At 42.7% G+C, this 14647-nt stretch overlaps 1 protein-coding gene across 1 annotated transcript in view; it reads left to right on the forward strand.

Moving 5' to 3' along the window:
• The window catches only part of adcy2a (adenylate cyclase 2a), a gene marked incomplete at its 5' end in the record, with an annotated part of 286803 nt that overhangs the window by 215240 nt on the left and 56916 nt on the right, over positions 1 to 14647 (forward strand). The gene's annotated exons all lie outside the window — the stretch shown is intronic.

Raw genomic sequence — 14647 nt, forward strand, 5'->3', positions numbered from 1 at the left:
ATTCAGCAACCCAAGCTTTATCAATTGTTCATCTGTATTATATATTTTGTTTATTTGTTGGACGTCAATTAAATTTTTACTGTTGAATGGTTTTGATGTTTTTTTGTATTTACTAATTCGGGGAACAGACACAGTCTCTATATGATAATATCTAGGTGAAAGAGTCTCTATGTGCTGGGATTTATCTGACTCCGGTAACGTGAGACAGCTAGCAGACGGTCGGTTTAGCCAGTTTGTCTGCTTCCTGACCTGGGCCCTAGTGAGTCAAGGTTTAGCTCTAAGACTATGTGCCAGATTACTAGAGAGAAGAGCGGCACCACCCCAAGAGGGATGGATGCCATCCTTCAGATGGTAGAGTCAGAATTTGGCGTAAACAGAATGAGAACATGGATCCATCATGCCTTGTTACCACTGTGCAGGCTGGTGGTGTAATGGTGTGGGGGATGTTTTCTTGGCACACTTTAGGCCCCTTAGTGCCAATTGGGCATCATTTAAATGCCACGGCCTACCTGAGCATTGTTTCTGACCATGTCCATCCCTTTATGACCACCATGTACCCATCCTCTGATGGCTACTTCCAGCAGGATAATGCACCATGTCACAAAGCTCGAATCATTTCAAATTGGTTTCTTGAACATGACAATGAGTTCACTGTACTAAAATGGCCCCCACAGTCACCAGAACTCAAACCAATAGAGCATCTTTGGGATGTGGTGGAACGGGAGCTTCGTGCCCTGGATGTGCATCCCACAAATCTCCATCAACTGCAAGATGCTATCCTGTCAATATGGGCCAACATTTCTATAGAATGCTTTCAGCATCTTGTTGAATCAATGCCACAAAGAATTAAGGCAGTTCTGAAGGCGAAAGGGGGTCATATATATATATATATATATATATATATATATATATATATATATATATATATATATATATATATATATATATATATATATAAATCTGAATTCCTATTTCCTTCAAAAGTATTAAGTATAGATTACTTCACAGGCATCTCTCCATCCATAAATCCATCCATCTAGCTGGTTAAGAAATACTTCATGTTTCTGAGCCCAGTGTAATAGGCTAATACTGTGATTTAATGCTAATGCACTCTTCAGAGTGACAAGATCACACTTGGGAAGTGTACACATACTCTGACCTGCTTGTAGATGTTATTAAACTTTGCTTCCTTCGAGTTCCGCTTGTCCAGATTATTTAACACAAGGGATAAAGCCGTGCTCCATGGAGTGCTGCAGTCTGTGCTTCTTCAGTTCACTAAATCAAAATCACAAATGGAATCTGTTTCTCTTTGACCACACTGATATAAAATAGAGAGCAAACGCAGTGCCTGGATTTTTTATTCTTTTTTTCTTTTTCTTTTCTAATTTACTCAATCTGCCAAAATCTCAATTCAAAAGTCCTATGAACTCACACATCTCTAATTTGATTCTCCAAAAGAAAAGATTGTAAACCACAGCTTTAATGTGCTGTGAAAAAACGAGGTATGACCTCAAATTTATTCATTGATTTTGTAGAAGACACTTGTTTAATCAAGTCAAGTCAACTTTATTTACAGTATATAGCGCTACACAGCGCTTTACAATGCAGATTGTTTCAAAGCAGCTTCACGGTGTTAAACAGGAAAACAATGCAACAGAATTTTATTCGGCCGTACAGCCGCTCCGGAGAAAATGGTGATGTCATCTAGCTCATTTCAATTATCATACAGTGACAATGTGGGCATTAGATTAGTAATTAGATCAGTAATTTAGTTTATATGGTTAGTTTAATTTACTAATTAGTTTTAAAAGTAGGAAGTAACAGTTTAGGAAGTAGCAGTGTCTTATACTTGCATCCACTTAAATTAGTAGTACGCATGTTTTTGTGTAATCCCTAAAAAGCTGTACTGAATATGTCTGTGTGCATCTAAATCACTTAAACATTATTCACATTCACAGCTAAACACTAATCACATTCACATTTTTAATATCATAGGATAACTCCACTGAGCTATGAAAGAGCAAGATCTAGCAATACAATTTCTTCTGGAAAAATGTTCCCAGTTTGTACAGACAGGTAACACTTTACTTGAAGGGGTGTGCATAAGACTGACATGACACCTTCATAATCATGACATGACACGTCATGAATATGAAGGTGTTTTTATGCATGTTTATGACAACTGTCATTAAGTGTAATTTGCTCAATTATGTCATTTTTAATGCAAAGATGACATTATTTGAGATGCCTTAGTTATGACAACTTGACATAAACAAATACATCATAACCTGTCAGTGTCTTTGTCATGACAACTTGACATTACCAAGACAACATAACCAGTCATATACATGACATTGCAGATTAATTATCAAACTTAAGAAACGACTTAGCTTTATGGGTTAATATTACATTAAACTGTAATTTTTTTGACATTGGCTGTCATGAGGCCATTATAATGTCATGTTTTTTTTATTTTTTTATGACCAGTGGTACAAATTGAATTTGTCATTAAAATGTCATTAAGTGTCAATACTCTGTCAAATTATTTTATAACAGTCTCATAAATATTTTTCTTGACTTAAACTATGGCGTCATAGAGGAAATTGTACTGTCATTGAAAACTTTTTCAACTTTTGTACTTTTTTCATTTAATTTTGGGTGAATCAGTGTCCAAATGCAATAAAATATAATTTTATCAATTTTAATTATTATTATTATTGGATGATTGACTTTATTTCTTGAACACATATTCATATTTTTAAGACATTTGAAATTGTCTATTATCTGACCTTCTGTTGGAGCTGGTGGAGGAAACTTAAAAAAAAAATACTTTATGACGCTGTTATAAAATAATTTGACAGAGTATTAACACATTAATGACATTCAACTTGTTCCACTGAAAAAATTCATGACATTATAATGGCCTCAGTCAACATCAAAACCAACCACATGACAGTTTAATGTTAACCCTATAAAGCTAAGTAGTTTCTTAAATTTGATAATTGATCTGCTATGTCATGTTTATGACAGATTTATGACAAAGACACTGACAGGTTATGATGTATTGGTTTATGTCAAGTTGTCATAACAAAGACATCTCAAATAATGTCATATTTGCATTAAAAATGATATAATTGAGCGAATGACAGTTAATGACAGTTGTCATAAACATGCATACAAACTCCTTCATGTTCAGGACATGTGTCATGTCATGATTGTGAAGGTGTCATGTCAGTCTTATGCACACCCCGTCAAGTACAGTGTTACCATTAGGGATTCATTGTTTGTTCATGTTAGTTCACAGAGCAGTAACTAATGTTAACAAATGCAGCATTTGATTTTAATAATGTATTAGTAAATGTTGATGTTAATGTTAACTAAGTTTAATAAATGCTGTAGAAGTATTTCTAATTCTTAGTTCATGTTAACTAAAGTAGTTAACTAATGAAACCTTATTGTAAAGCGCTACCATTTGAACTTATATTTACACATATTTTATATCATAAAGATATTTGTATAATTGCCCTTTTACCATTTAATAGTATATAGAGATCCCTTAACCCCCAAACTAAACATACCCATTTACAGAGAAAATAAAAATAATACACAAAACATAATGGACGAAAATGTCTGGGAAAACTTTAGTAGCAATATAACATTAAGAAGATATTTTGAGCCGCTAATCCCACCACATAACCATTTCTTATAAATGTGTAGAGTTACGAAGAAAAACATAACAGACAGACAAGTGTAATCACAATAATCAGTTGCCGTAAAACCTGTCTTAAAGCTTCTTGAGGCATCAATTTTTGAATTTATAACGACTGCGCTAGGATTTTACATTCTCACACATTGGTAAGTCAAGTCACCCCTAATTATTAAGCGCTTTTTACAATAAAGATTTTTTTAAAGCAGCGTTATAGTTATAATAGGAAATGAACGCAATAAAGATTGTTTTGGCTGTACAGCAGCTAGAAGAAAGTCATTGCCCAGTTTTGTTCAGCATTGATTAATTTCCGTTGTAAAAATCATTAGTTATTAACTTAGAGGTCACAAAACAGAACTTTTAATGTGTTCTGGCTGTTCCTTTACACAACACCAGCGTTTTGGTGGCATGAGAATGCAAACTATGAAATAGGTTTCAAAGTGCAAGTTTTTGAAAGTGAGTTATAAAAAACGATACCGCTATCATCTCCTCGTACACTTAAATTTAAACCAATTGAATCTGTGAAAACAATGACAGTATGCACATGTGTATTACATGCTTAGTCTATAGTCACACGCTATATTTGAATGTGTATGCGTGTTGTATGCATCATGTGCTGTTGTTGTATCTAGGCGCAGGTCCTTTATCTGATTTGGATACGGCCTGGATCCGGCTGACTACGGTAGACCTCGGGATAAACAGAGAGACTAATATTAGCGTAGGTGCCATTTGGATGTTATAGGAAGTGTTCCTGGTTCTGGCTGACCAAATTTATGCAACCTAACAATCATTTTACATTATTTGAATTATATAAATTGATAATGTGTTATGTGTATGCCAGATTAAATAGATGGACAGATTGTCTGCTTCCCGAAAAATGCTAGGAAGACTGTTCCAGAGTTTAGGTGCTAAACATGAAAAAGATCTACCGCCAGAAGTTGATTTTGATATTCTAGGTATTATCAACTGGCCAGGATTTTGAGTTCACAATAAACGTGAAAGATTGTAATGTGTTAATAGTTCGCTCAAATACTGGGGAGCTAAACCATTTAAAAATTCAATAGTCATGACCTTCAGTATTGCAGCTGCTTCTGAATTAGTCTTTTTAATGAGTTTCAAAATCCATCTAAGCATATTCCCACATGCTACAGTATCTGAGATAATCAGCTTATAGTATATAATTGATAGACAGGTGGACTCTCTCTCTTGGATCATTAGTTGGTCTTGTGTTTACAATAAATCAGTTCATTTTTCTTTTTCTTTAACTCTCTGGTGTCTGTTGACGGATGCACCAGGTGTCCGTGATCACTTGCATTTTTTCCTGACAAACAAACGGGCAGTTCGCTTGAGGTGTGAAAGCAATCCGACCCAACAGACCAATGAACCAAGTGGAATTTTAATTCATAATGGGAAATATGCTATAACAGCAATAGTGTCTGATTCTGTGAGTGAGCACATTAGTTATCACAGTTGAAAACCAATAGAGTCCCTCTTCATCCTAAAATGTTGTGTAATTGCGCTTCTCTTTGCGAGAATGCTGTCCCCATGAAGCCTTGACAGTGTTTATGTTTTTCTTGAAACAGAAACCTCTAGACAGCACTGGGAGTTCCAGAGAGAGCGTGTTTAAATTTGCTGCAGTATTATTACGAATGTAGTATTTAATTTAACAGCGAAAATGACAGCTACATTCGTATAGTGTACAAAAGGATATTGCTAATGGATTCCATCCCTTCCGCTGATTGTGCATCTTAGGACCTGATTGTGTTTAACAGCTCAGATTTAATCATTTTGGCCTGGTGTTGCAGGTAGGGCTTAGATTAAGCCAGGAGTATGCCTTAGTTAAATTAGGGCATCTAAGCTTTATAAATGTTCCCTAGAGAGAGAAAAAAAAAAAACGTTACTGGGGTGCTTCTGGAGACAAAACAGTGGCAGTAACATATTTGTCAGTGCAAGTTGCTTTCAGTTAAAACTGCATTTTAGCCTGGTACTAGGCTTAAGCCTTGTCTGTGAAACAGGGATACTGTTTTTAAACCAGCATGAACATAAAATTGAGTCTATTTTAAAGAAATTAACAAACAAGTTTTTGTTTATTTGTTTGTTCCTTTTTTTAGCAAATATAAATATTTGACATTTGTGATTGTCAAGTTTATGTTCTGTTCTATGGACTTTTAGTTTGCAGTACCATGTTTTCCTGTGTATCTGTTCCTAATTCCTTTGTTCGTGTGTTCATCATTGGTTGCCATGGTTTTTATTAGTTTTATTTCCTTTTAGTTAATTAGCTGGCAAATATATTGCCCGGAGTTTACACTCTCCTTTGTCTGTTATTGTCTTTGTTTAGCAAACCTGTTATGTTTTCTCCTGAAATTTGACAGTGAAAACTTTTTTTTCCCCTTCAGTTTTAAGGGTGACAGTTAGTTTTTTTTTCTTTTTTTTTTCTTTACAGTTTATCATCAAGTGGAATAATTGGTTCCATTACATTCAAAACATAGTTGAACATTTACATATTAAACCACATTAGTATATATTTATATAAATAGATGAATTCTCCATCCATCAGTCAGAAAGCAGAATCTTTTCTGTATGTAATACCACTCATGTCAGAACAATAAGACGCTTCACCACCTCTCTAAAAGCAATGAATCATCCATGATTTATTCATAGACAGCTGATGAATGTTGTATATCATTTACAAATATATTATAACAATGTTTGTTTACTAAATGTTTGTTTACTACAGCTCACTGGCCGTCTCACATGCCTGCAGATAACATCTGGAGATCAAAATGTTTTTTTTTTTTTTGCATTTTCAAAAGAGTGTTTGAAAGAAAAGCCTTGCCGTGGTTAGTTACTGTTAAAAGTCTGTTTCCAAGAGCTTTGAAATTGACTAGTTAAATATCCAATATGATTTTTGCTCATATGGCTATGATTTGTTATTGATTGAACTTAAGCTTGAATAACTTGTCAACATTTTTTAAGTAATAAAACTTCCTGTGCAGTTTAAATTAAAGATTTTATATAAACAACATCCTGCATTAAAAGTCCTATTAAAAGTCCACATTAATATACCCTCAACCATTAGAGTCAAGGAACACAATGTATATACTGTTGTTCTACAATTTTTAAACATACTAGGTGTGCTTAGAATACTACTGGTAAAGTCATCCTCCTCATCTTCCTCACATTCATAAGTTAAGAATAAAGTTAGAAATATTTGTTAATTTATTGTCACATATTCACTTGTGTTACTTACTATATTTTACCTTGCTGCATGATCATATTAATAACATAGTAATAGATGTTTTTAGGCAATGTTAAATTATATTTAATGATTATATTGAAATTAATTTTCCACAGAAAAGAGTGCATTGCCAGTGCATTGAGGTTTGCATTTAAATGACACAAAACAAGAGCTCCCTCCTTTTGTACATTTACTGGCATAGGCTTGACATTTTTCTTGGTTGAATAAAGGACAAATTAAAATAAACTCTGGGATTTGAAGCCAGGACGTTCTGCAGCCGTAGTGAAAAGCATTAAATAAATAATCCACATACAGAAATATATATAAATATATATATATATATATATATATATATATATATATATATATATATATATATATATATATATATATATATATATATATATATATAAGTGTTTTATAACCAGATAAATGACCATTTTTCTAATATGTGCGTTTGTGTCTTTTATCAAATCTACCTGAGACCTGTTTTTTTTTTTTTTTTTTTAAGAAAGGGGGAACAATGCATATTAATGAACATTAAGACAAATGTAAATATGCCAGATTATAGCCATTGGCTAATTTCCATCTGCAGACCCCCTGGCAGGTAGATGTTACACATAAAAAGAAAGAAAGGAAAAACTATATATAACACAATAAGACAAAGACAGACACGCTAATGCAACAGTCAATATTAAAATACACAATATAACAGTGACAAGTTAATTAGAGAAAGAGAAATAAAATAATTTACAGTTTATCTGTATTGCACGAGTCTAAGAGAGAAAGGAAAGTAATAATAAAATATGGATATTGCACAGGCCCATCTTAAAAACTTAACTAATTAGAATACAGTTCACATATGATCGCATGTTTGGGTCTCTCTCAACCACCGTTTCAATTGTGTTTTAAAAGTAAGAAAAGTGGTACATTCCCTCACTGAAAGTGGGATGCTGTTCCAAAACCTTGAGCCCTGAAATGACAGAACGTTTTGAGAAAAGGATGTACGTCTAAATGGGGGCTCACAGTCACCTCTAACAGGGGCTCGCGTTACTCGTAAACCAGAGCCACTAAGAGATTTCTGTTTGATAAACTCATTCAGTGGGGGAGGAGCCAAATTGTGAATAACTTTATAAATCAGACAAGCAGATTTAAATATTTTAAAATTTGAGAAACTTAAAAAACGCCTCAGTTACGTATGTAACCTTCGTTCCCTGAGGAGTGACAAACGAATGGGGGTTTCGCTTAGAAGCCAATCACCTTCGAGAATACAAAAACGCCCAATGGCAGTACCAATGCCATGGGCATGCGGAATTTGCATACGTAACTCCGCCCCACCATGTGGGTATATAAGGAAGTACGTGGGCAATATCGCATTATGTTTACCTGCTGAGGAGCCAAGACTGAACTCTCGGCCGTTCCAGTGGTACAGCGGATGTGGCCAAGGGACGTTACGTCTCTGTTCCCTCCTCAGGGAACGAGGGTTACATACGTAACCGAGACGTTCCCTTTTGTTCAGTCACTAGGACGTAACGTTAGTGACTAACGAATGGGGGTCCCAATACAATCGAGCCACTCGGCTGTCTTCCAGTGCCCTGCGTAAGTGCGAGCACCCTGTCGTAAGGCTAGTACGGAAGAAAGACTCCCACTTATCACAGGAATACCAAGGTACACTGGGAGCATACTCCAGGTGGAGATATGCAAAGATCCCGTACCCGTAGGGAGAACTTAGAGAGTACACATATGACCCGCTGCGGGTAGCATATGGAGAACTCTGGGGGACCAGCCGAAGGTGGATTTATAACCCCAGGGTGGCAAAGCTTGCCAAGGGAAAGACACCCGCTCAAGGAGGCTTACGGTGGAAATACACGTGTGGGGGTCGCCAGAGAGGAACCATGCACACGGGGCACCTGGTCGGACACGAGGGTCTGGGCTCATAGAGGGCAGACTTACTGGTGTCGGCGTCAACAGTGTTGGAGGAGCTCAGGGCTTCCGGGAAGCTCACCTGAGGAGAATATCGCACGTATCCAGTCCGTGGAGTGGAATGGCCTTACCTACACCTGAGCCTAGTCCATAAACGGCCACTAGTAGGGGCGAGTACTTAGTCGGAACAGGCTCCACTTGGAGATTGTAGAAACTGCGAATGTACTCAGTGTCGCCCAGCCTGCAGCTCTGCAGATGTCTGTTAGAAAGACGCCATGTGCTAAACCCAAGAGGAGGCACACTCCGAGTGGAGTGAGCCGTGACCCCAAGGGGGCATGGACGGCCTGCTGCTGGAAGCCAAAACAATGGTGTCCACTATCCAGTGAGACAGCCTTTGCTTTGAGAGAGCCCTTCCCTTCCGCTCTCCACCATAACAGACAAGAGCTGGTCTGAGGTCCTGAACACTGCGTCCTGTCTACGTAAGCGCGGAGGGCGCGTACTGACAGAGCAGTGCCAAGGCTGGGTCTGCCTCCTCCAGGGGCAACGCTTGCGGGTTCACCACCTGTTCCCTGACGGGGTGGTGGGAACCTTGGGAACATATCCAGGCCGGGGTCTCAGGATCACCTGAGAGTAGGCCGGCCCGAACTCCAGGCACGCTTCGTCAACCGAAAATGCCTACAGGTCCCCTACCCTCTTGATGGAGGCCAATGCTCGACTGACCGCAAAGGCTCAAGGGGAGACCTCTGCAGAGCAACTAAGACTACTGAGAGGTCCCCAAGAGGGTACGAGGGGAGAGCGAGGAGGATTCAGTCTCCTTTCATCAGTCTTCCCCTCAGGAACCTGATCACCAGGTCATGCTGACTTACCTTTCTGTTCCCCAAGAGGTCGTGGTGGGCAGATATTGCAGCCACATATACTTTAAGGGTGGAAGGAGACAGCCTTCGTTCCAACCCTACTTTGAGAATCGAGAGCACAGACCCGATCGGGCATCTCCAGGGGTCTTCTTGGCGAGAAGACACCAGGTGACGAAGAGGTTCCACTTCAACGCATAGGCGAAAGTATTCTGCCCTAGCAGAAGTGCTGGTAGCCACCACCAGAGGTGGTAGGGTACTCAAACTTGCCACGTCCCATCCAGGAGCCACACGTGGAGGTTCCAAAGATCGGGACGTGGGTGCCATAGGGTGCCCCGTCTCTGAGGAGATACTCAGAGGAAAGGCCAGGGAGGGGCTGTCGCAAGGAGTAAGAGTTCAGGGAACCTGGTCCGGCTGTGCCAATACGGGGCGACCAGAAGGACCTGCTTCCAGTCCTCCCTGACTTTGCACAATAGCTGCGCGAGAAGGCTCACGGGGGGACCCATATTCGCGTAGGCCCCTCGGTCAGCTGTGCGCCAGTGCATCCGTGCCGAGCATGCCCTCGGTCAGGGAATAAAACAGGCAGCAGAGGGAAGAGTCGTCGGAGGCAACAGATCTACCTGTGTGTCGCCGAACTGTTCCCAAATCAGCTGGACCGACTGGGGATGGAGTCTCCAAACTCATGGCTGAGACCGTGAGCTTGTGGGCTGCACGGTTCAGTTCTCCCAGGACATGGACAGCACGAAGGGACCTCAGATGCTTCTGACTCCATAGGACGAGATGGCAGGCGAGTTGAGACATACGGCGGGAGCATAGATCAGCCTTGTGGTTGATGTACGCTACTGACTGTGTAGTCTGACCGGACTAGTACATGTTGACCCTTCAGCGGTGCAGGGCGAACCGCACTGCCAGCAACTCGAGGCAATTGACATGCAGGAGGCGCAGGGGTCCTGTCCAGGAGCCCGCGGCAGCATGTCCATTGCACATGGCACCCCAGCCCATGGAGGAGGCATCTGACACAACAATATGCCTGGAAACTCGTCCTAAGGGCCACCGGCCCGTAGAAATGAGGTTCAGCCACGGGGTGAGGGTCTGCAGGCAGGCCCGAGTCACTGGGACCCGGAGCGTGCCCGAATGCCATGCCCATCTCGGGACTCGATCCCGAAGCCAAAGCTGAAGCGGTCTCATATGAAGCAATCCGAGTGGCGTTACCGCAGCTGCAGATGCCATATGCCCCAGGAGCCTCTGAAATAACTTCAGTGGGACTGCACTCTTGCTCTCGAATTAACGAAGGTAAGTCAGCAGTGACTGCACGCGCTCGCCGGTAAGCAGCACGCACATGGCGACAGAGTCGGAAACCATACTGAGAAAAGAGATCCTCTGCACGGGGCAGAGTCGTTCTTCTCCCAGTTGACCCGAAGGCCTAGACGGGCTAAGTGCCGGAGCACTTGGACTCTGTGTTCGCATACCTGCTCTCGAGAGTGACCCAGTATGAGCCAGTCGTCGAGGTAGTTCAGGATGCGAACCCCGTGCTGCCTGAGTGGCGCAAGGGCTGCCTCGATAGACGAGGGGACAGAGCTGGCCCGAATGGGAGGACCGTGTACTGAATGTCCGCCCCTCGAAGCAAACCGTAGGAATGGTCCGCGTCGAGGAAGGAGACATGGAAGTAAGCGTCCTTCAGGTCGATCGCTGCAACCAATCTACCGGAAAAAGCGTCTGAGGAGGCATTCCCTACCAACATCCTGAACGGAAGCCTGTGAAGGGATCGGTTCAGGATTTTGCAGGTCCAGGATTGGCCGTAACCCACCGGTTTCCTAGGGTACAATGAAGTATGGGCTGAGGAAGCCGGACTTCATTTCGGCTGGAGGGACAGGCTCGATCGCACCCTTCGCCAGTAGGGTGGCAACCTCCGCACGCATGACTGGGGCCTTTTATTGGGCCCCACCATGGAGCGTGGACTCCCCGGAAGCGGGGAGGAGCCTGCGCAAACTGAATCGTTTAGCCGAGCCTGATGGTCTTCGCGACCCAGCGGACAGTCCCTGAAGCTGTAGCCAGGCTCCCAGGAACTGACCAGCGGGGTCACTCGAACCACAGACGTACCCCGGGTGGGGCAGTGAGGCAGCGTGACTGGCCCGGACGTGGGAGGCATAGCGTACCGGTGTGGGGGCACAGTCAGCAGCTGTCAGTCCTGACAGAGGGGACCAGGGAAGTACGCACGTTCCACTGGGGTCTGCTCTGAGAGGAGGCTGGTGACAGAGAGGCAGTACGTGTTACAGCTTCAGTCTGCTCTTGGGCGGCCGAGAACCGTTGGGTGCAGTTCTCAGCCGCGCCACCGAAGAGGCCAGCCTGGGATATGGGTGAGTTGAGGAGGCGGGTTCACTCAGCCTCCCCCACACCACCAGGTAAGGCCAGGTGTTTCTCCCGGACCACAGCTGTGGACATCGCCCGACCGAGGGAGTGTGTGGCCACCTTCACCACCCGGAGGGCGGGATCAGTGACGGCACGCAGCTCATTGAAGAGCCTTGGGTCGGCTCCACCCTCGTGCATGTGCAAAGGGGCGGCGGCCTGCCCCGTAGCTCTGCAGGACCACGCCACCGAAGTAGACGAGCCCACAGGCTTTGGGAGGGTGCTTAGGATTGCCACGCCACGTCAAAGCCCTCTGTGGACACCGTAGTGCGCAACAGAGAGTTCAACCGTGGGGGGGGGGGCCCAGTGTACCCTAGGCCGCGGCCCCATCAAGGGCAGAGAAGGCGGAGGAGGCCACCAAACGGTCGCGGGAAGTATGGGGACTTCCGGGACCGCGTGATCTCCTCATGCACCTCGGGAGTGAAAGGCATTTGGGACGGGGCCCAACAGCTGTCGGGTGCTACCCCTAAAAACCGATCGCGCAACCACAAGCACTCACGACAGGGCGGAGTTCCACACCAGCCCGAGGCTCGCGGCTGCCCGAGATAACATGGCTGTTAACTCTAGGTCGTATCATGCAGCGCTGGCACACCCGAAGGCAGAGCACAACCTAATCGTCATCCCCAAAGGACTCTAGCCCACCTTGGGATACGGCGATCGACATTTCGCTGCTATCTGGAGTGTGAACGAAACGAACGAGGCGTCAGAGACGGGCCGCTGTTTCAGTCCAGCACTCACAGGAAGCGGTGTGCGAGAGGGGGGCATGGCCCGAGGAACGTATCGTCTGGGTTCTTAATACCACAGCACCGCCCTCAGGTCACCCTGGCCACCAGCCAAAGTGCCACCTCACTCAGAGACGGTAGATTGGGGTGTGGCAGAGGGGAGTCTCTCTCCTCATGGAGATCACTGAGTCTCGACCGCAACATCGCGATGGTCATGTTCCCGCAGTGGGAACATGACGCATCCACAAACACTGCCCGAACATGCTGAAGCCCAAACACATCGAGCAGTGAATGTGTCCATAGAAAGCAACGGAGATCGATCGCACCCGGAAGTGCGCGGGCGAGCCGTCTTGAAAAAGACATGCCACGCGCAAGCTCTTTTTGTGAGAGGAAAGCTCTGCAGAGTACCAAAGCGCCCAGGGAAAACACACACAGCTGTTGCAGATCACTGCACAGATCAGCAGGCAGGCAATGTGAGATCGCTGGAACACGCCGTCACACCAACACCCTGGAGAACCGCTCGTCTCGAAGACTGAAGAGAGAGGAGTGAAGAAATGCACTTGGCTCCAAAGCAGAAACATAATGCGATATTGCCCACGTACTTCCTTATATACCCACATGGTGGGGCGGAGTTACGTATGCAAATTCCGCATGCCCATGGCATTGGCACTGCCATTGGGCATTTTTGTATTCTCGAAGGTGATTGGCTTCTAAGCAAAACCCCCATTCGTTAGTCACTAATGTTACGGCGTAGTGACTAAACGAAAGGGAACTATATTTATCAAGAATGTTACAGTGATGGTAAGAAAAAGGCTTCTTATCCAAAACTTTCAATGCCCTTTTGTAGCATGATTCAACAGGTCTAATAACAGAAGAACCAGCGGTAATGCAGTACTCAATATGAGACAGAACCATTGAGTGTAGGAAAGTGATTGCTGTTCTGTCTGTCAAAGATGCTCTATATGTTTAAAATTCATTATATTAAAGTTAGTTATTTTTTTACAATGTTTTGAGCATGCTTTTGAAAGGACAGTTTTGAATCTAAATAGACCCCAAGGTATTTAAATACTTCAACATTCTTGTCTTCCCAGGTAGATCCTTGAGAAGAATGCATGGGATTCTTATTGAAAACGAATTGGCTTGTTGTCTAAAATACTAACAGCACAATTTCCCCCTCACCTAGATCCACAAAAGACAGTGCTCTTTCTTTCTTTAAAAAAGAAAAGAAAAGAAAAAAGAAATACCATGCAACAAAGAAGTGATCCAGAATCACATTCAGAAAAATGTTTAGTTTTTTGTGTAATTTTAAAAATGTAAGTCACAGAATATTCTGTTTTCACAAGTCTACTGTGTATGAAACCATTGTGCTTTCTGACACTGTGGCTGACTCTACTTTCATTCCATCCATGACAGTGGCTGATGCCTTTTGAAGTTTTCATGGTTCAAAGTGTGACAGCCAAGATGAGTTTGAGATTCAATAGCGACCTAAATGACCTAAATGAAATGGATGTCCAAGAGCAATTAAAAAAATATCTCATGGAGCTAAGCCTTTGATGCACTGTTCTCATCCAACTGTTGAATAGTGAGATTTAAAAAGATGAAGATATCGAAGGACTTTACCACTGGGGTGGTAATTGAATGAAGATGTATGAAAGAGAAGTGAAACAAAAAGAAGTGAACAGTGAACACTAATAGTAGGAAAAGCATTTAAAATCATTCTCCAAGAGCTTTTTGAAACTGGAATGGAAAATTTAAGGTGCTGAACTGTATGAGAAGTGCTCCGTACATAAGCTGGTGTCAT

The sequence above is a fragment of the Gobio gobio genome (assembly GCF_949357685.1).
Source record: "Gobio gobio genome assembly, chromosome: 15".
NCBI lineage: Eukaryota > Metazoa > Chordata > Actinopteri > Cypriniformes > Gobionidae > Gobio > Gobio gobio.